Below are 23,878 nucleotides of genomic sequence, written 5' to 3'. Positions count from 1 at the left end.
TTTCCCATTTTCTTCTAAGGATATCGATGAAAGAGCTTTGCTAAGGATAAACATGGCTTGTTGAAATCAACAAAGTTTGCCTATAAAATTCACCTAATTTGCCAGTCTAGCAACTCTATCAAAAAATAAGTTATTCTTTGTGAGCTCATGCTGGCTCCTACACGATCATTGTTTTCTCTTCCAAATGCTCCCAAAACATCTGTTTAATAACTTCTAGAATTTCACTAGGTCCTTTCATGCCATGCCAAGAAGTTTGGATTTTATCTTTTGTACAAAAAGGGAAGAATCTATGTGTTTACAGTTATTTTATAGTTATGTGTTTTTTGTCATTAAAATGTACATTTCTTGAAATGAGGGATTGCACTTATTTATATGTCAACCTAAGTATAAACATATAAGTAATAATACTCAATACATGCTAGATAGATGGGTCAAATACGTGAGAATATTTAAAATATTTTGAGGAAACTTTCCATAATGCTTAGCGAGAGGTGGAGGAGCGGTGGCTGCTGCATCTGAGCGCAACTACTAGGTGCGTTCCTTTGCACACCTTCCACATCAACCTCAACCCACTCACTGCCAGTAAAAAACGGTGAAAGAACCCACTTTCTATGATGTTTTGGGGGTTAAACCCAATGCCACTCAAAAAGATCATGAGAGAAAGGCTTATAGGAAACTGGCATTGAAGTACCACTCTGATAAGAACCTGAATGAAGGAGATAAATTTAGGCAGATTTCTCCAGCTTATCAAGTTCTCTCTGATGCAAAGAAAAGCGAATTGTATGTCAAAGGAGGAAAACCAGGTGATTAAAGAGGGTGGAGCAGGTAGTGCTTTTGGCTCTCCTGTGGACATCTTTGATATGATTTTGGAGGAAGAGGAGGAAGTATGCAGAGGGAAAGGAAAGGTAAAAATGTGTGTCAGCTGTCAATAACCTTAGAATATTTATATAAAGGTGTGGCAAGAAGACTGGCTCTGCAAATAAAACAACAAAAAAAATGTGATTTGTGACAAATGTGAAGGCAGAAGTGTTAAGAAAGGAACAGTAGAGGGCTGTCCCAATTGCATAGTTACTGGAATGCAAATAAGAATTCATCAGATAGGACCTGGAATGGTTTAGCAAATTTAATCTGTGGGGATAGAGTGCTAGGGCCATGGAGAACAAATCAGTCCTGAAGATAGATAAAAAAGCTGCAATGGAAGGAAGATAGCAAAAAGAAGATTGCACAAGTCCATATTGACAAAAGCATGAAGGATGGCCACAAGGTAACATTCCGTGGTGAAACAGACCAAACAACCAGGATTGGAGCTGGGAGACATTACTATTGTGTTAGATCAGAAGGAGCATGCTGTTTTTATTCAACGAGGAGAACTCTTCATATGTATGGACATACAGCTGGTTGAAGCATTTCGTAGCTTCCATTCTTAATAACTGAACTGTAGTCATCACCTCTCATCCAGGTCAGATTGTCAGCATGGAAACATCTTGGGTGTGCTAAATGAAGGAATACCAATTTATGGAGCCCATATGAAGAGTTGCCAAATTATCTAATTGAAGGTAAACTTTTCCTGAGAATGGCTTTCTCTCAGCTGATGAACTTTCTTTGCTGAAAAAACTCCTACCTTGGAGGAAGAAAGTAGAAGAGACTGACGAAATGGATCAGATAGAACTCGTGGACTTTGATCCAAATATGAGAAAAGATGATACCATGACAATGGAGAAGCATATGAGGATTATAAACATCATCCTAGAGGTGGTGTTCAGTGTCAAACCTCTTAATGGGGCCAGTGAATAACACTCACAGTTGGCATTTTATGTGCAGCAGTGAATGAGTGGAGGGCTGTAATCATAATACGCTTACTGCTTCTTATTGTTTTTGCTTCAATAGTCAACTATAGTATTGTTTTAAAAGTTGTATTAGTCTTTTTCATGCTGCTGATAAAGACATACCTGAGACTAGGAAGAAAACGGGGTTTAATTGGACTTACAGTTCCACATGGCTGGAGAGGCCTCAGAATCATGGTGGGAGGCAAAAGGCACTTCTTACGTGGCAGTGTCAAGAGAAAAAGGAGGAAGAAGCACAAGCAGAAACCCCTGATAAACCCATCAGATCCCATGAGACTTATTCACTATCACGAGAATAGCACAGGAAAGACCAGCCCCCATGATTCAATTACCACCCCCACTCCTGGTCCCTCCCACAACACACGGGAATTCTGGGAAATACAATTCAAACTGAGATTTGGGTGGAGGCACAGCCAATCCATATCAAAAGTTAAATGAAGAAAAAAGGCAAATATAAAATCTCTGACTCTGCACTGTATGTGTGATGACTTCAGGGTGCAAGATGAAGTTTAATATCTGTAAAAACTACTTTAAAAAGAAGTTCCATTAGCATTTGTTAGGCCAAACCTTGTTATTGGTTTCATCTGTGTACATGAACAAACTTGAACTGAAATGCTAGGTATATGTCTAGGCTGCAGTGTATGACCTTTCATTCTTAATCTATAAAATTAGAACTGTATTTAACCGGCAATTAGAAACAAATAAATGTAATTTGTAGAGAAGTGTTGGTTTGTATATTATTTGTATATATAAGTTCCATTGTGATTCCTCTGCATTTATTCTGTTGCCTCAACCGTTACTTGAAGATGGCATAATATAATTTAGGTTGTGGTATCAATGATATAAATGATACTTTTCTAAAGGAGCAATTTTTCATAACATGCTGCTTCTCGAGGGCTTGAACTTCTAGGATCGTGTTCCCTTCTGCACACACACCCACACCCACATGCGCATATATACCCATGTACATAACTTGACCAGTCCTAGTTATTTTTACTCCTTTCTCTTTGGACCATAATATTCCCCTAAGAAGTAACTTCCAGAGATGGGTAACTTAAAAGTCAAAGGAAAGAGGCCTCGACATGGACTATTAATTTTCATGTATACTATAGAGAGTGTCCCTTTGGTATGTTACAGGCTTACTTTAAACCTTTTGACTTATGCTCCAGAGTAACTGTAATTTAATGTTTGTAGTATAGCAAATTATAATGAATAACTGTAATTGTATGTTTAAAAGTTTCATCATATGTTCACATGCTTAAATCTGAATATCAGAATTCAAGTAATTCTTGAAATGTATGAATGTCCCCCTCAACATACTGATTACACAGCATTTCTCAAAAATATTTTGAGTAGGTGAGCTAAATAACTAAGCACATATTTAAAAAATGTTATTTTGAATAAAAGACTGAAAGGAGATGGGGAGTAAGCAGGTATAAAGCTGCGTTTTAGGAGACTTATTAAGAATCTATTGAGAGTGTTAAGAAAAGATGGGGACCTGAGTTAAATAATGATGGGAATATATGGGGGTAAATGGGATAAATAGATGATTAATTGATAAACAGATAGCTATATGTGTGCACATATATGTGTGTGCCTATATGTACATGATTGATTAGATCACATAAATTCAAAGATTTGTAATGACATCCAAGTTTTGGGCTTAAGTATCTCTATGTTTCAGGATATTTAAATTAAATTAATTCCCCCATATGACTATGGCTTTAAGTGCAATAAGATGGTTACTCCTTGTTCATAAAATGTAATTGCGTGGGGCAGCTCTGTTCAACAGTCACTTAGGTTCCTAAACTGACAGGGATTTCCAAGCTTTCAATTTATGGCAATCAAGTTTGTCGCAAGATCCCGCCAGCTAAAAGAAAATTCAAATGAAGGAGCATGCATTGGGAATGTCTGGGACCATGTGTGGAAATAGAACACATCACTTCCTCTCAAATTAAATCAGCTGTAAATCAGTCCTATAGCTACACCTAAGCACAAGGGAGGTTGAAACATATTTTAAGTGATTAAGAATGAGGAGAGGAATATAAATTTAGGTGAGCACTTGTCATTAGCAAAAGAATGAAAAAAGGGAAAATAATAGATGTTATAGGGTTATAAGTTCATTTTGGAGCATAAACCTGATGTACCACTTAAACATACATGTAAAGAGGTGTCTATTAAGAGAACAGAAATACATTTTCTAAGGTCTAGTGGGAGGTTTGCTTGGAGTTGCAGATTTAGAAATCACTGGTTTCTAGATCATTGAAGTCACGAGCGAAAGGACTGTAAAATTAAAGTAGGCCAGGTGAGAAAAGAAAAACGGAGGAAAGAAGAAAAAGTTTATAGATAAATCTTAGACAAAACAAAACCCAACAAACCTAACTCTGTGTAATCAAAGAAGGACTCTGAAAAAGAAAGGCAAATCCCAGGAAAGACATATCATGGCAGCCAAAAGACCCAGGTGAAAGATAATAGCATAATAAATGAGAGTAGTCTTCAGTTTCGAGGACCATAGAAAGATTAGGTCAGATTAGGATGGAAATGTATTATTTGCTTTTGGCAACACAGAGACAGGTGTGCATTTTAATAAATCAGTTCCAATGGTGTTATGAAGGAGGAATTAGATTAAAAGTTTAATAATCAGACAAAATAGATTGTGGCCAGAAGGATGAGAGAAGGGAAACGCTTTTGTTTTTGATACTATAGTTAAAAAACACATCTTAGGCATTTTATACATTAAAAAAAGAAAATATTAGAGGTGGAAATAATTTAGACACAGGTGAGAGGATATAGAATCTCAAGTATGAGTAAAAGGATTAGCCTCATGCAGGAAAAGGGGTATCTTTAAACAGTAGGAAGGTTAAGAATCACCATCTCACAGTACTCTGAGATATAATTTGTTGAATTTTTAAACTTTGATTTACTTAAATAGCTTGAAAATATTTAAAATATAGTTCAAATTTAATTTTACAGTTGTACCAGCTATTTCACTTACTATATTTGTTAATATCCTCAACCAATAGTCTTGTATTGAATGCTTATTATGTTAGTAATGAACTAAGTTTTTTAAAAAGTACCAAAAAGAAATAAAAGGCACAGAAAATGTTTCAATGAGCGTTAAATAATGTTGCAATTATAAAAAAGTATATATTAAACAATGATGTAGAGATTAAGTTAGGAAATGCTGATCTTAATGTGGGTTTATTTATATTTGCCTTAATAATTTTATTATTTTTAACAAAGTGTATATTTATAATGCTTACGTTAGATTCAGGTTATTCACTTTGCTCTGCCACCATATAAAGAGATTGGTCTTATGTTTATCCTGTTCATTCAAATCCAATTATACTCACAGTAGTAAAGAATAGAAAAGTAGCTAATTGTTGGGTGTGAAATTTAGAAGTTTCCATTTTTTATAGTTACCTGGAATAAACAACATAATGAGCTTGATTCTTTCCACCACAGGGTGCATGGACTTAAATTTGGGAATAAGAAAGAATTTTTAGAATCATATTAGGTTAGATATCTTCACAGTCATTGAGTTTAACCATATTTTTCTAAAGTTTGGTTTCTAGTAAGAGTTTGGAATGAAAAAATAATATAACAGTTTCACTCACTCGGATTCTTGACTTTCCAACAAGAAAGCTGAGGCAGTAGGGCTTACTGGGCACAGAGGTTTTAGAAATGCTACTTTCTTTCTCACTCCTGCTAGAATCTGATTAAGAAGAGAATTGAGCTCCTGACAAAGCCAGCCTCAACAACTAAACTGGTATGGCGTCCATAATGATGTTCATTATTAAATTGAATAATTTGTACTCTTAGCTTCTTACATTTCTTTGAATTTCCACACATACACTGACCACTCATTTTTTACACCTGTTAAAGAACATCACAGTTACATGGACTCTTAGATCTTAGAGCTCCTATAATCCAAACTTTCACTCAAATGGAAATCAAATCTGTAATCTTCCTACAGTGGATGACCAATTCAGACTGGACAATGGTCCATAAGGGTTCCATATTTCCTTGCATACCCTCAAAAATACCATTGCAAAGGATTGTACTTGTAGCCAGGAAACATCTTTAAGGCAGGAAAGAGTATATGACTTTCTAACAATTGTTTTAAAAACTAACAAAAACAGAACAAAATACTTCTAGAGATTAACTTTCCACTTGAGAGTTGTGACTGCTGAATGAACCTAGAGTCTAATATTCGAATAAGTGTACTGCCTGAGTACATTTTTATTTCAGGACTGATAGATTTCTTGTAGGCTAATCATTGAAATGGCTCAAACCTGCAGCTTCAATGTTACCAAACCAGGCAACACTTCAGTTTGCAGCTCTAAAACTAGAATTTACTGACAGGCCAGCCAGTGCAAATATGCACCCTAGGCAAATGCCACTGAGTTCTTCCCTGTGAGGGAAACCAATAGCCATGACAAAACAATGTGTATTTTAACATGCCTAAGTGCTCTAGTCAAAAACTTGGGTTACACAGCTTTCAGAATTAACAAAAATATTCATTTGTATTTTATTGAGAAATAAATTTTTTAAACAAAATGTGGTTCAATTTTAGACATTATCAATATTTTAACTGACTGCTAAATATTAAATTTTCTTTTAAAAAATAAAATACCCTGTGAGCAAACTCAGAAACCTTTAGCTTAATATGTATTCAGCAGTCATGACTGATGGTAAACTAAGAAACATAAAATATACAAGCAAAACTATGCATATGGTCTCATCATATGCTTAGATATTTTATTTATAAATCCATTGATTTATATTCATAGTTAAAATATAACACACATAAAATATTTACTTATAGTTATATATTTATGGGAAGAAATGAAAATAAGTTTCCAATGTCTACCAAAAATATCTTCACTAATGATTTTAGAACACATTACAATGGAATATCTAAGGCAAAACTTACAACATGAAGGATAAAACTTTTTATCCCTATGCTTACTTTCATGAAAAAAGAAGCTATTTGGTAGTAATAGGAAAGTAATCGAAACATATTTTATTTACTAGCAGCTAATATTGCAAGAAAATGAAACTGTATTTATTTAAAAATGACTCTAGTAACTGGGACAATTTAAAAGGGAAGATAATTCTTCTTGGTTAATAAGGATCTATGTGTCAAGATATTCACTAGATGGATATATAGCATTTATATGTGTATATATATGTATATACACATATATATGTAAATCTCATAGCTTGAAAATTTTTTTGTATTTCTCCCTTATAGCTTATTAAATGCATATTCCTTAAAGCTTCTTTACACCTGTAATCCCAGCACTTTGGGAGGCTGAGGCAGGCAGAACACGAGGTTAGCAGTTCAAGACAAGTCTGGCTGACATAGTGAAACCCTGTCTCTACTAAAAACACAAAAATTAGCCTGGCATGATGGTAGGCGCCTGTAGTCCCAGCTACTTGGGAGGCTGAGGAAGAAAAATTGCTTGAACCCAGGAGGCAGAGGTTGCAGTGAGCTGAGACCGCGCCATTGTACTCCAGCCTGGGTGACAGAGCGAGACTCTGTCTCAGAAAACAACAACAACAAAAACAAACAAAAACTTCTGTTTCACACCCTCCTCATCTCTATTCTCTTCCCTACTTTCCCCCACCCTTGCTGCTAAAAACTGAGCCTCCTGAAGGGCCAGTGTTACTCTCGGCTATATTAGAGAATCAGACAATCTTTTCCAAATGTAACTCTGCATTCACAATTTAACTTTAAAATATGACATTTTGTGTGCTTATGGAAATCAGATACCAGAATTTACAATTAGACAATTTTCCAATGATAAAAGGTCATGTAGGAAAATTGTAAAGAGGGGTAAATAGCCAACATAGAATATGTAGAATATGAGACAGGACAAGCCCAGAGAAAAAAGTACTAAGAGGGTGAAAATTTCATGGCAGAAAGTTTTGCAAGATATTTTGAGAAAAAAAGTAATAATATGTAGGGGCTTTAAAAATGTAATCAATAAAAGAAGGGAGGGATAGGTATAACGATTGAATGTTGATAAGTGACAAAGAGAAGGCAAAGACACTCAACTCTATTTTACTTGTCTTTGCTTGTCATTGTGAGTGATCTATGAACTAGAAAAGATAGAATGAATGCTGTCGAGAGAAATTTAACTTTAAAGCGGGTGAAAAGATTGCAATAGTTGCTCTGAATAAGTTTAGCAATTCTGGATCGAATGAAATACATCCCAAAACAAGGAAGGAATTTGCCCATGAGACAGTGAGGCTACTGTAATTGATATCTAGAATTTTAAAAAGAACAAAAAGAGCTACATATTACAGGATGTTTCTTAAACTAACAATAGCAACAGTAATTTATGAAATGAGAGGAAAAAGGGAAGATAAGTAAATTTCCTTATAATGACTGATTACTGAGTGATGTTGATCTCAGACCAAATTCAGAACCAATTGTGTTATGGAAAGTAACAACTATTCAAAACCAGCATGGAGTCACTGAGAATGAAATATAGAAAATGAGTTTTGTAATCTCCTTTCAGGGCAATGAATATGTCTTGATTGGGTGTACCTGGTAAAAATAAAAGTGTTTTTTTTTTTTCTTTAATTTCTCCTTTTGGCAGCCTAGCAAGGCTAAAGATCAGGATAAAGCTAAAAATATAGTGTATCTAAATTTCAGAAAAATGTTTTTTATGAATACTTTTGCATAGTGTCTTGGAATAAAGAATAAAACATTAATTGTAGTATGACGTGGGTTAGTGGTTCAATCTAGTTAATGGAAAATAAAATGTGATTCAGACAAAGCTGCAAGTAAACCAGCTATGCTTCAGTTAGCCTTAAGCCATTCTGAACAGCTGTGCCTTATCGGTTAGAGTGAGGAAGACAAAGCCACAACCACCAATGCAAAACAGTGGAACAGAGTCTATGGAAGCAGAGACACCAAGGTGCCCAACCACATCTAGACAGCCAATCTTGCCATCCTTTCAGAGTAAGCACACAAATACAGAGCTGGTGGAGACAGGGTAAACTTTGCATAGATACAGGATAAGGCTGTAACATCTAAGGCTTACCTTGAAAATGCCAGATAGCAAAGGAGTGTCTTAAAGGTCTATTTTTCTAAGAACACATGATTTCACCTAAAATCCAGGTGATCGGGCAGTAAGTCACGGTGTAGTCTCCAACGGCTATGACAACCTTTCATAATCCAAGAAACTATCAATGTCCTTTTACTCAAAGAGGCTTTCAGATCACATATTAGGGGTCACAAATTATAGTTGATATTTAATATTCTAAAGACACAAAAATATCATTTAATTTGCATAGACTTGTAGCCACTGTTTTTTTTTGGAAATTTCCTGGAAAGGGATACTGGCAAGAAGCAAGAGGACTTTACTCATCAAATTAATGGTAGTAGTAGAAAGCATAGAAGTAGAAAGTAGTAGCAGCAGTAGTTCACCAGGATCGCTACTAACAGCAATCTGGGTTTCCCTTTGGAATACTTACCTAAGTAACTACCAAACATATGATTCTGGGCAGAAACCTAGTCCTTTTGGACTGGACCAGCATAAAGATGGAGTTCAATGGCACTTATTAATTTATTAATTTGTGATCATCCAGAAACCCACCTTTCATCTTTATGTGCTAGCTTTGAAGCCAGGAAGGAGACATAACGGAGTACTATGGACCAAGCAGCTAAGAATTGCATCATGCTCCCTGGGCTTGTAGTTTCACTTGAAATTACATTCAATTAAGTGAGAAGGAACTGGGTAGAAGACATGGTTATACATAATATTTCTATTATTCTGTTTCAGCTGGTAAGGTCCTGAAGTTATCAGTGAAGAAGATCAAGAATTCTAATGTGAATGAACCTTGGAAGGCTAGGCAGGTGTAGGAAGGATGAATTCTAAGTCCACCATTTGTAAATTATATGAATTTGTACAAGTTGAAACCATTTTCAGTTGTATATCTGCATATGTAAAAAGGGAAAAACTGTACTTATTTCACTTCATCAATAAAATAAGGTCATACGAACTAAATCACATAGCACAGGCTATCATTACTTCAGGTAGAAAGCGTTAAGACTACAAAGATCAAATTCATTTTTTCCAACATTATACAGTGCCTTGCACAATGTAGAATATTCGTTAAATTAAGAAGTTATATCATATTCACAAGTTTTGAACAAGTATTTGCATGAAATTAGGGAACACGTGTTTAAATAGGCAGATGACACATGTTTGGCCAACACACACTGGTTTTAGAGAGACAGTATTGTCCGTGAGAAAAAGTATGGTCTTTGAAGTAAAATGAAATAAATAGAAAACTTGGTGCTACTGCAAATGATTCCATCATAATCTAGCTCTGTGACCTTGGATATCTTGAGTCAAGATATAAAACATAAAGCTCCAAAACACGGAACTTCAAGTTTTTTTATTTTTTGTGATGATAGGTGATTAGATTATGTAATGTTAAAAGTAATCTTTAAATCTGTGCTTTTGTAATCATAATTTTTTTTTACCTGGATTTGAAGTAAAAGATACCACTGATTTTAACAAAGTAATTCTCAAAAGAAGACATTTTCTTCTCAGTTATGGCACATGCTTGTAAATATATGGACCTATATATATTATTAGCAATGTACATGTTTATGCATATTTATCAGACAAGTATTGAAATTTTACCTGGGAGATATAACCTTATGGCATTCTTTTATTTATTTCTTTTGATATATTTAAGAACCCTATAAGACATTCAAATGTGAATCTATTTGTGTATGGTAATATAACACAATTTTATAAAAAAAGAAATATAATGTATACTTTATTGTAAAAATAAACTGAAAATATAATGTTGATTCATATTTATGATAAATTAAACCCTTCTATATTTCATCTCCTATAATGTTGTCTAATTGTTTTGAGAATTTTTACCCATATTGTGTCAGCAAGATGTCATATCTTACCTTGAGAAACTGATGTCAATTAATCCAGTGATCTACTACAATTTATTTCTGGTAACCAGATAATCTATTTTTACATACAGATAAATGTATTACATTAATGTAATCTCAGGAAGCACTGAGAGAATTCTTAAAATTGAAGAGCACACTTTTTTTCTTAATCAAATAAATTTAAAATATTGATTGGAAAATGCTAAACTTGCAAGTATGTTTTCTTAAGTCCATACATTGACTATATTAAATAATAGTAATAACAGCAGCATTAAACTACATTAAGGACATGACTTGAACTAACAAAGCTAGGAAATTTTAAGGTGACATGGAAATTTATCATTCATAGCAGTTTCTAACCATTAAATCCCTTTGAAATCATAGTGACATTTTCTGCTTTAAGCACCATAGAATCAAGACATTCAGGCAGTCCAGGCACTGCATAGAATCTGTAAAGAGAGCAGGTGTTTTATGTGTCTGACCACAGTGGATTCATTGAAAGATGATGCTTCATTATGAATTCAGAATTCCTCAAGCATTTCCTCTTTCACACAGCATTGTTGACATTTGTATTAGAGTAAAATCCACATTTAAAAGTGAAATTCTTTACAAACTACCTGCCTTCAATCTCTGCCTTCTAGTCTGTCCCATCTGCTGCTGGGAGCATATCACTTCCCTTCCTCAGCCACTTTAAGGATTCTGATAAATATAGAGTCAAAGTTGCAGTTACTCTTTACTAAATTGTCAAAAATTTAACATCTGATCATAAAATAGTAATAATAACACACTGAAAGAAATTTATTATTAAATAATTATTAATTTTGGTAAGCACCATTATTATGAATATCAATGGTTAACTTTTGTAAAGTGTTTGCTTTTTGCAAAGCACCATGGTGACTGAAATATATTCTTTCATTTATTATATCAGCGATCCCATTTCAAATTTGTACCACCAAAATTGACCCGAAACTTTGTTTTATAGTACATTGAATTAATGTATGTTTTTCAAATGCATGCATGGTTAAGTAATCAGGTATCTAGCACGCGCCTATTATAGTTTAATAGATTAGCTAGATATAATACAAATGAGTTTACAATCTAATTGGCAAGACAACATAATGAAATGATTTTAAAAAATGCAACCTGTGTATAAATGTAATTGATAGTCTTTCTTTATTAAATGGGAAAAAAAGGATGGTTATGTGTATATCTAAGACCTCAGAGACATAAACTTGAAATATGGCTGACATGCTGGCAATATTCAACATTATCCAATTGTGCTGTTCCATACCTGAAATAAGCAAATTGTTTGGGAGAAACTTGATGTATCTCTGTGGCCTTTGAAGACCCGGGGGAAAAACAAAACAAAGCAAAATACAACAAAAACTCAAAATGAAAGACTTAAGAGTATCTGTGGACTAATTATTTTTCCAGACTGATAGCTAAAACTTTGGGAAAGAATGAAGAAATGGAAGCTGGCTGTTTTATTCATAGTTGAGGATGTCATTTTTCTGGTATTTTAGTTATCATGACAAAGCAATGGGCAAGGAGACTGGTTGCTGCCTCCTCACATGGCGGAAGGCTGAAGGGTAAAAATGGCTGAGAGAGTTTCTTCAAACCCTTTTACAAGTGTCTTAATCCCATTCGTGAGGACAGACCCCCACTTCTTAATACTATCTCATTGGGTCTTAGGTTCCTATGAATTTTGGGGGGAAACATATATTCAAATCATAGCAATAGCGTATTAAGAGCATAAGTATTAATACGACTTGGTGAGCAGAGCAATGTGAAGAGAAATGCATGATGTAATGGATTGAATGTTTGCATTCCCCCAAAATTCATACGGTGAAGATCTGAACCACAATCGATAGTGTTTGGGAGATTATTTGGTTTAGAGTGGGGTTATTATCCTTATAAGAAGATACATCAGAGTATTTGCTCTCTCCTGCCTCTCCATGTGAGGACACAGCAAGAAGGTGGCAGTCTGAAAGTCAAGAAAACAACCTTCACCAGAACCCAAGCAGGCTGACACCCCAATCTTGGACCTCTGGCCTCCAGAACTGTGAGAAAATAATTCTTTGTTGTTTAAGCCATTCATCCCATCTTATTTTTCTGTGACTATCCAAGTTGACTAACATACATGTCTCTAACTTATTCCATGAAAAAGAGTAACAGAGGAGGAACATATTGAGAACATTTATAATTTTATGCTTTATTGTTACATGCATGATTTATGAAGCCAGGTAAAGAGTCTGTGAGTAGGGCTACAAATAAGAAAAATAAAGAGAATTAATATTGTTGTGGATTCATGTTGTAACAAAATCTGACTGTTAGAAAATACAACATAAATACAAAATACATATGATTTGAAAGAATGTCTCTGATACACATACATGCACGAACAAAATGAAGATTATGGCTAAAAATTTGAAAAAGATTTCCAACTTAACACAAAACCATCTGTATGCAAATAATGGAGAACTTGAACTCTGTGAGCATCTGTTTGAAATCTAATTCTGCTAAAAGGATGACATCTAATAAATTTGTTATTTACCTTGCTGACAATTTCATCTTGCATGAGGAAGCAAATGGGCAATTGCTGGATTTCATTCAGACGGGGAAAGAAAATTGGCTGAGGATATAAGAGTGATGGAAACCTTTCAATGAACGTGGTTGTGTCTATTTGGAATCGGGAAGGACAGAGTTGCATAGCAGACTCAAAGACATACTCTAGACTATTCTTATGAAAGCTGAAAAAGGTGGATGTGACCCTACAATTTTCATAGGTAACTCTAAAGCATGTATCAAGAGTGTTGAAGTGTTCTGAAATACATTTTTATGATACACTTCTGCATAATGATCGTGCTTAGGAGACAGCAAGTGGATCCCATATGATAGTTTGGGGGAATCTACAATAAGCTTGAATCTAAAGCAGCTTTCCAAAGATGAAAAGCAGGGCACAAAACCAAGACCAATGCAAAAGAAAACCAAGAAATTTTAAGAATAGAAATAAGTTAAATCCAGAAATAAGTTACTGAGAAAAATGCTAAATTCTGTTGTTAGAACAGAAAAAGAATATATGTTAGCAAGGTAACTGTGACATCTTAGAGACAAAAGTGCAATATTCATGGAAGGTAGAATCAAAGCTAAATGATCAATTTCTGAACAATTTTACTTAGTTCAGTAAGACAATTGGTCTTCACCAATTATCTCCTAATAATCTTTTTTATACACCAATAATTCAGGATACAAGCCTGGAGTTGTCTCAGATTGAATTCCACAGAACCAAATACTGAGATGGAGATTCGTATAAAAATGATTTGGTAGGAAACGTTCTTGGTGGAGTAGTGGCAGGAATAGGAATGTAGTGCAGAAAACGAAGTGTATTCACTTCGTAGGGCTGCTGCAACAAAGTGCCACAAAGTAGATGGCTTGAACAACACAAATGTATTGTCTCATTTTTGAATATTTGATATCTAAGATTGTGTGTTGGCAGGGTTGGTTTCTTCTGAGGGCTGAGAAAGTAAATCTGTTCCAGACATTTCTCCTAGCTTCTGGTGATTTGCTAATAATCTTTCCTTTCCTCGACTTGCAGATTCATCACCCCATCTCTGCCTTCATCTTCACATGGCATTCTCCCTGTATGTGTGTCTGTTTCCAAACTCCTCTGTTTTATAAGGCTATCAGTCAGTTATTAGAGATCACCCTAATAACATCATTTTAGTTTGCTTACCATTGTAAACACCCTGTTTCAAAATAAGATCGCCTTCTAAAGTACTGGGAATTAGGACTTCAATGTATCTTTTCTGAGGGACACAATTAAACCCACAACAAGATAGGAAGCTAAACAAGGGTGTAATGTCTAGCTAAATTCCTTGTTAGATAATTTGGCACAATTCCCCAGGAACTCTGCAGAAATCGTAGCCTGCATTTCGGGGTTGCCTGTCCAGGAACAAGAAAATGGGAGTATTTATTCCACTGCACCATCATGCTTTGGTTAGTGATTGCCCTGGGTAAGCATACGTTTCCAGACACTTCCGAATCTAGACCTAGCAGTCTAATGCCAAGACTCTAGTAAAGGACTGAAGGAACTGACTTTCGGGGTGGAAAGCACATTGAGAGCCAGTAATGCATGAAAATGACAGAAAGACTTGAGAGGCTATAAGCAAACACTAACAATGTCTGTTTCAAACTGTCACAAAAGAGAAAATAATTCATTTAAATGCTTTTACATCTCCAGAAGTGGAAGAATTCTATTATAGGATGCTTAAAAATATATTGTAATTTTAACCATAAAATCACTGTAAATAATCTTTGAGAAATATGGGAAATACAAAAGATTATCTAATATTGGTGATGAGCACATGTTCTATTTTTGAGAAGACAAAGTATTCATTCTGGTAAATTTGATGTATAATGAGAGTATTTAGAAATGACATCACTTGTCACTGTTAGTAAATATGAATTGTTCATGAATTCATTATGAACAGTAAGAAAAAATAACATAATGTCTTTTCAAATGCATTTCAAGGGAATATTTAGAGAGTTGCCTGTTTGAACAACTTTATAGGTGCCATTTACATGGTGTTCCAAGAAACTATGTAGCGCACAATTTTCTTGGTCATTTATAGTGGACCTGTACGTGTAGATATATGTAATAATTTATCTTGACTTTAAGAGTACATTTAATAGAGATTCTAATATAAACACAATCGAGAAATAGCTGTATCTGTAGCAGATTAGACTCTGTTGATGAATAGAGCTGTACAGAGCTAGGAGGTCAGTAGTAGCATACAAATGGGTCAATTTTTAGATTTTTCTGAAATATTATCAATTGCCTCAGTAAAAGCATATTTTATCAAAATGTCTTATTTATTTGTTTTAAAAAAAAAAAAAAACCCAGTGCGTTGAACACCTACAGCATGTCACAGCTATTATTGAATCCGAGAAACAAAGTTGAAGGACATGGTCCTTTTCTAAAGGTGCTTACAGCCTGGCTGGAAATCTACCTTAATAGTAAAAATAATACTAATTAAAATGTATCAGTTCCTATAAGTAAATCACTAGGCAATAGACTTTACAATCAGCAATAGTTGCTAGGAACAGTTCATATTTTCTCTCCACTTTTACTTTACCAAGGAAAAGTGGTGCTGATTTCTTATGCAATCCAAACATATTTATTGAGTGGACTAGATTTCTGGAGGTCCAAACATTAATAGCAGCGTAATACATCTGACATGATCGAATGTGCCGTCAATCTTTTTTTAAGATTATTTTGTTCTATATACTTGGAATTGTAAGAACAACTCAGAGGTGATAAGGGCTGTTATGCCATCCATACGAAGATTTGGAGTAGTCAGCCAAGATCAGGCCTCTTAGTGACTGGCCTATTCTACCTACTACAGGCTCTTCCATTCTGCAAAGCAGAGAGAAATAAGATTTGAGTTTGGTCTTAAAAGGAATGGAGCAATAGAGTCTACCAACTTCAGGCTTAATTTGAAGTATTAGACCTACCACCGATATAAGTAAAAGCAATCAAGCTTGATTCATTAGAGTTCTATGCCATGGTTAAGGCAAAATCCTTACTGGTAACAAAGTATGTTCCTTCTCTGCTTTCCATATATCTTAGAACATTAAGTTCTTAGAGTGGATTTTCTGGAAATGGCTTCTGAGATAGGAAGTTGCATGAAGAGTATTCACTGAGGAGTGATTGTTCTTGTGTAACATATTTGTAAGGAAGTGAGGAACATTGGACTGGGCAGAAGGTGAAGTTGACCCTCAATGCAGTTGTGACAAAACGCTTAGTTATTATTCAGAGTCCTGGATATGGGATAATTTAAAAAAATATATTTGTGCCAATTTGTAACACAGAGGCTAACCTTTTGTTTCTTTCTATCAGTCTGTCATTGGCTGTGAGTGGCCGCTGAGCAAGGGATTTCCTGGTGGCAAAAGACAATCCTGAACGTGGGGAAGAGCTATCATCTGTCACCAGTTAACACTTCCAGAATTTGGAGTATGAGGGATAGACTTTTTTTTTTTTTTTTTTTTTGAGACGGAGTCTCGCTGTGTCGCCCAGGCTGGAGTGCAGTGGCCAGATCTCAGCTCACTGCAAGCTCCGCCTCCCGGGTTTTTACGCCATTCTCCTGCCTCAGCCTCCCGAGTAGCCGGGACTACAGGCGCCTGCCACCTCGCCCGGCTAGTTTTTTTCGTATTTTTTAGTAGAGACGGGGTTTCACCGTGTTAGCCAGGATGGTCTCGAACTCCTGACCTCGTGATCCGCCCGTCTCGGCCTCCCAAAGTGCTGGGATTACAGGCTTGAGCCACCGCGCCCGGCCGAGGGATAGACTTTTAAAAATGATTCTGCGTGGAACTACAGTATTCATTACAGTTGATTAAAAATATTGAAAAAAGAGGAAGGACAAAGTAGGGGGAAACTTTTCTTAGATACTTCCAACAAAAGAACATATGCAACCAAAACAGTATGGTTGTTTGGGGGAACACGTAACAGTCTAGATTCAGGGTAGGTTAACAAAAATAATGTAAGACACAAGAGACTTCAACAGCAAGGGACTGATGTGACTGGAAAAGTCAGACATGCATGGTGGAATTGTGGAGAGCCATCTGTTGGGATATTAAAGATTTGTCCCCACGGACATCAGTGTAAATAATACAGTTCTACAGACTAATTTCTTGTGCTCTTTTTAACTTTGAGTTTTACCAAAACTCAGTACAGATTATTGAGATTTCACAGGCTACCAAAATTAAAAAGTTAAAGTTATTTTATATATACGTGTGTGTATACATACGTGCGTGTGTATTACATGTGTGTACACATGTATATATGTGTATATTATATGTGTGTGTACATGTATGTGTGTACACTCACATATACAGACGTGTTCTTTTTATAAGGAAAAGGATATATTTATATATGGCTGTTCTTACTAAGGAAATAAAATAATATCTATTATATAGCAAACTTTAAAAATAGCTGTTGAATTTTATGCCATAAATTTCCCAAAGTTCAACATTTGGGGAGTTTGGTTTTCAGTATAACAACTTACGTAGGATCTTCTGTGCTCTGTTATGTTTTCAATATAACATTATTTGATTACTTTACAGGTGTTTTATTCGGTTTAGGCTGCTCTACCAAAATACCATAGCCTGGGTGGCTTACAAACAGCAGAAAATTATTTCTCGCAGTCTGGAGACTGGGAAGACCAAGATCCAGGTGCCAACCTATTTGGTGTCTAGTGAAGTCCCCCTTTCTGGTTCACAGATGGCTGCCTTCTTGTTGTGTCCTCATATGGCAGAAAAGATGAGGGATCTATCTGGATTCTCTTTTTATAAGGGAATAAATTCCACTTAAAAAGGTTCCACCCTCATGATTTAATCAGCTTTCAAAGGCTCCGTCTCCAAATACAATAACACTGAGGATTAGGTTTTAACATATGAATTTTGGGAAGACACAAAGATTTAATCAATAGCAGATACTTATATTAAGTACTATAAGTATCTTAAAAACTTATAAACTTGGCTGTTTTTAAGGAACTCGTGTTCCAAAAGGTTGGTATTGATCATAATCCCAAAAGACACAATTCCTAATGCCGTAATCCATAATGTTGAAATCCTAAAAAGTCAAAATCCTTAAAGTCTAAAATCCCTAGTGTTTAAAATCCTGAAAATTACAATGCTGAAAGATTAAACTCCTGAACGTTGAAATCATTAAAGCTAGATTCTGGGGAAAGGATGAATGTGTTTTTGGTTGTATGCAGGGTGGTTGCATCATGTTAGCCAAAACTATTACTTTGTTATTGTCTTTATTTGGATATTAAGTTTGAGTTAAGGAGATGTATACAGGTGCCAGGTTGACAAGGGGTGGACTTGTGGACTTCCCTTTAGGGGTCAACTAGACTGACTAAAAAATGTGTAGAGACCTGGTAAAACTTTATTTGGGGTGTATCTGTGAGGGTGTTTCCAGGGTAGATTAGGGTGCGAGTCTGAGTGGATTCCGTGGGGAAGGTCTGCCCTCAGTATAGGTGGGCATCATCCAATTGGCTAGGGACCTGAAGACAATAATACAGAAGGTGAATTCTCTCTCTGAGATCTGAGACAGACTTTTGCTGCCTTTGACATCAGAACTTCAGGCTCATTGAACTTTGGACTCCAAGATTTATACCAGTGGCCCCCTGGGTCCTGAGGTATTCAGCCTTGAATAGAGAGTTACACCCACAGCTTTCCTGACTCTGAGGTTTTTGAACTTGAACTGAGCCATGCTACTGATATCCCAGGGTCTCCAGTTTGCAGATGGCAGTCATAGGATTTCTCAGTCACCATAATTATCTGAGCCAATTCCCCTAAAAATATCCCCCCTTATATATCTATATACATATCCTATTGGTTCTCTGGAAAACCCTGACTAATACTGATTTGATATTGGGGAAGCCAAATCTAATTCCTTCTTATTGTATTCCTTACAATACCATGAAATTGCCCCCTCACAAAAAAAGCGGTGATATGTTAAGTGTATGAGGCTACTTAATGGTGAAAGATAAAAGTTTAAAAGCTGATTATTATTGGTGCTGTGAAAGCAGAAAAATCACTTAATTGCAACAACTGAGCAATAACCAGACTTTCAATGGATAGCATATTCTTACAAAATAGACCACAATCACTCTCTAAAATACAAGTGCAACAAGTGTGTAGAAGATCATGGAAGTGAAAATATAGGTGAAAAATACAAGAAATCATCCATGCCAAATTATTCAATTGTGTACGTCTTCTGCCCATTCACACACAGCACGAATTTGCTAGGCCATATATTTTATCTTTGCAGCATTTCCAATACTGAAGGTATAAATTGTGTCTAGACTTTCAGAGAATTCTACTTAATTTTATACATTTCTGGCAGATTTGACTCCACAAAAGTGCATTATCACAACGTTGAGTTTGTGTGTTAGTATTTTGCATAAACATAAAACTGTTTGAAATTTCTCAGCACAGGGAGAGATTTCCTTTTTTGTGAATCTGTATTTGTGAAAAACAGAATTTTTTGAGATCTTTGCTCTTTGGGTGATTGCATATGTCATGGTGACCCATCTAGATTTTTTTATCAAGCTCGTCAAAAGACTCAGATTATCTATCAGAATATTTAAATGACCGCAGTTATAAGGCCGGTTGCACATAATTACCAACCATAGTGATATGTGTTTATACATTTTGCTTTTTGACCTGTCTCTTTATGAATACAGTTTGTCTACTCATAACTGTTATACTCATGCAACATCCTTAGTATACCTGAGTGTTTATGCTTGCAAAAATATGTACATTGTTATTGCCTATTTAGTGACCTATAAAGTTTTCTGTCATGTTTTTACATTTTCAAATAAACTGTCTTTTAAAAATGTAAATAAATATCTTCTAAATAACTTGTAAACATTACTTTTCCAGAATTATATTTTTGTAGTTTTGATCTCTTGGGATTATACTTTTTGGGATTTTTGACTTTAGACACTTTTATCTTTAAGGATTTCAACATTCAGCATTATGGCATACAGGATTGTGTCTTCTGGGATTTCCACCCAAACTCTCAAAAGTTGCCTTTTATGTATATATGTACTTCTTTTTTGTTGTTGCTTATATGTGTCTTGAATATACTTAGCTTTTTCTTACATTTGGCATATCAAGGTAATTTGTCATAGTTTACAATGTTTCTTAATATTTTCTGAATTATTTCTGTTATTAGTTAAATTCTACAAATGTCTCCAATTTTCTCAGATAAAATACTAAACCATTAAACCTAACTTTTTGAAGATATGTAACTGAATTTGTTTACAAGTATTTAGCATTCCTAAGTGTCTGACATTATTTTCTCTACCAATTTGTTGATTGAACTGGTATGAGAGAATAAGTTGTGATTAGATGTTAGTATCTTATTAACATGTATTATTATTTCTTTCTCCTTTTACTCCTTCATTTTTATCTATATTTCTGAAGGTAAACTTGTGTCATGCTTAAATTTTAATTTTGGTTTTGTAATTTTTCAACACAGTAGACCTCTCTTCCTGTTGGATTCTGTCCTGTAGACCACCATATAAGCTTTGGAATATATTTGAGGAAAGTTTCAATAAAATATTCTAAGAGATTTTTAGGGAGATGAATGAGTTAAAATATTTGAAAAAACAAGGCCAGGATAGAAAGCCCTCTCAGTGTTCATCAAGGCTAATTTGCATATTCAAATTATCAAACACGATGCATTTCTAACACTTGAATATATATATGTATATATCTATAAGCATACACAAATACTGTATATATTTTCAATTACATGTTGGATGAATTGAAATCTTCAATGAATTAAATGATATAGAATAGTATGTACATCTTTTAAGTGGATGTTTAAGAGTGCTAAGCAACATGTGAAACAATTATGCAAATATATGCACTAATATATTTAGAGTAATTAGATGCCATAGAAAAGAAAGGAGACCTTCTGGTGTATGTTAATTTATTAGCTTTGCATTGATATATGATGAATATCTCAGTTTCTATTTTTCTTTCAGCACTAACATATTGTATGTGGTTTACATATAGTTAAGGAAATAATTTTAAAATAGAATTTGAATATTTAGAGTTTATAGAATGCTTTTTTGCAAAATTAAACTAAGGTAAGCTATTAAGTGCTTATCCCAAGGTTTTATTTAATGCCTACGAGACAGAAAGACATTATTTGGTATATGACGTGTTTATAGTTTATTTATAAGTATTTATTTGATTTATTGCCAAATCTATACTAAATTTCATAAAATTTATATTTTTTCAAAGCCCACATAGCAACCCAAAGATTACATGATTGACCCTGAGTAACCTCAAAAATGAGACTTCTCTCTCTTAGGTGAGAATAATATATCCAGGAAATGAATCAGCCCACTGATTTGGGCTACATGCTCAGTGCTGGGTCAAATACTGCATTTATAAAGTGTTTTTAATGGCACCTATGTCTTCCCAATATGACCTACAGAGGTTATGGTCATTACCAAAGAAGCTCCATACCATGAGACACGACGTGATCTGGCTTCCCCAGCAGCTGCTCCAAGGCACCATGTATTCCAGAAGTACTGAAATTGGGATTTAACCATTTCTGCCACTTTCACAACTCCCTTGGGGGAACTTTCTCCAATGAGAGCTTAGAAAACAATAAGGGAGCTAAAGAGAGGCAGATAATTTCCCTTCCTATCTCCCAATGACTGGCCCTAGTTTTCCCTCAATCCTCTCCAGAATGATCCTTCCTAGATGAACGATAGTGACAGTGAAGCAGTGGCTAGCTGGATAACACATTATCATGTTTTTGCTCCCATTCTCTCCCAACACACTGAACTTTTCCTTCACTCCTTCCATAGTATTACACATCTCACCGAAGAGTCAGCAATTACTCTTTGACTTCATTTCCTAGGGATTCCAAGCTAAGATAAACACTATCTCATTTGTTTATTGTGTTCATTGCTTGTAAGATAAGTTCCATGAGCTTTAGTGTTTTCTTTACTACTGTATCTCCATTGCCTAAACCTTCCTGGCTTATGCTAACTCCTGGATAAATAATTATTAAATTCAAAATTAATGGACTCCACTTTAGGTTACAGGGCCTCAACAATACTATTACAAAAAGAAGTGCAAAAGAGGACTCTTACAACAGGTGTAAAATGAGTACTCAATAATTCTTCAATAATATTGGGAAAACAAAATTGATTCCATGTTGAATCCTAGCCATTTACTCACTAGTATCTACTGTGTGTATAATGCAGGTTGCTCAAAGTATAGTAATAACAAGAGAGAATCTTTGCCTTCAAGAAACATACAGTCTAGTGTAGGCATGCATACATTCATAATTGCCTTAAGACTTTTCAGAAAATCTAATATATTATAATTACCTCATTTTGCATGAGATAAAACAACTGGGCTTTATATAGGTGATTTCCATCCTATTGCTACTTCTATTTCTAAGGTAGAGACAGTTACCAGCGATGGAAAGTCCACTCCAAAACAAACCACTTTGCTTAGATCGCTAGAGCACTTTGCATATTGAAATCTTGCAGCAAGCTAAGATGGAGTAGAAACACAACTCAGCAGTTTTCTTCTCTGTTCTAGTATTTATTTCTCCTTTTCCATCTGGCAACAAGAGAAAATAAACAAAGGCAACAGCATCTGTTGCTCCTGCTGCTTTGAATTAAGCTGACTTAGTTTAATCAGTTTGCCCCCATTAAATCCATTGCTGCACCTTCCCAGGTATTAGTCTGACCTTTAGTTTGACACTCCTGTTTGTTGGCTTTACTAGATTTTTTTTTTAAAGACATAAAGCCCAGAGAGATTGCAATTAAAAAGTCAAAGATGTTTAACAGCCTTTGCTTTAGTTGTATATGTGCATATAAACATAAGGTTTTTAAAATCCAAATTTCCATATTAGTGTCTATATTTAAAGCACAAGTAATAAGCCTCTGATATTAAAAACAAGGGATTGCCTAGAGATTTGTTTTAAATGATAGGCTTTTGAAGCTTTAGTGATGATTGTGGGGTGGTTCTCCTTGATAAGGAGATGGGATGTAAGAGAGATTACTAAATGATTTTGAGTTTCAGGAATGCACTGGTTTTTATGCAGGTCTTGATATGCTTGAGCACACAAATACATTCCATAAATCTGTCTTAGTTCCCCAGAACTCAAGGGAATGTATTTCCTCTTGAATTCCTGTCCCGATAACCTGATCAACAACACACACACAGACACACAGACACACAGACACACACACACTCCCCTCATAAAAAGCAGTCCTAGCTTAGAGAAAGAGGTGTAATTTCTAACACATCAATCTAAAGGTGAGAGAATAAGAACAATTTCTTCCCATGAAACTGTCTCTGGGTATTCAAAATCTCTTCACATGATTGTAAAGCAACAGTAGACCTGTAAAATGTTTAGAAAGTTTGTTCTTTATTTTGAAGTACTTAATAGAAATAAGCTTAATATGAAAGGTGTTATGCAATTAAAGTTGCTAACCATATCAACATTTAAATGAGAACAAGCAACATCAAGATATTCAGAATTCAA

The 23,878-nt window shown here is 35.0% G+C and overlaps 1 pseudogene; it reads left to right on the top strand.

Annotated features, from left to right (window-relative positions):
- Positions 1–710: 710 nt before the first annotated feature.
- Positions 711–1,778, top strand: LOC112611066 (annotated as a pseudogene).
- Positions 1,779–23,878: the final 22,100 nt, after the last annotated feature.

The sequence above is a fragment of the Theropithecus gelada genome, chromosome 17, assembly GCF_003255815.1.
Source record: "Theropithecus gelada isolate Dixy chromosome 17, Tgel_1.0, whole genome shotgun sequence".
Classification (NCBI taxonomy): domain Eukaryota; kingdom Metazoa; phylum Chordata; class Mammalia; order Primates; family Cercopithecidae; genus Theropithecus; species Theropithecus gelada.
This window is presented reverse-complemented; position numbering and strand designations above follow the sequence as displayed.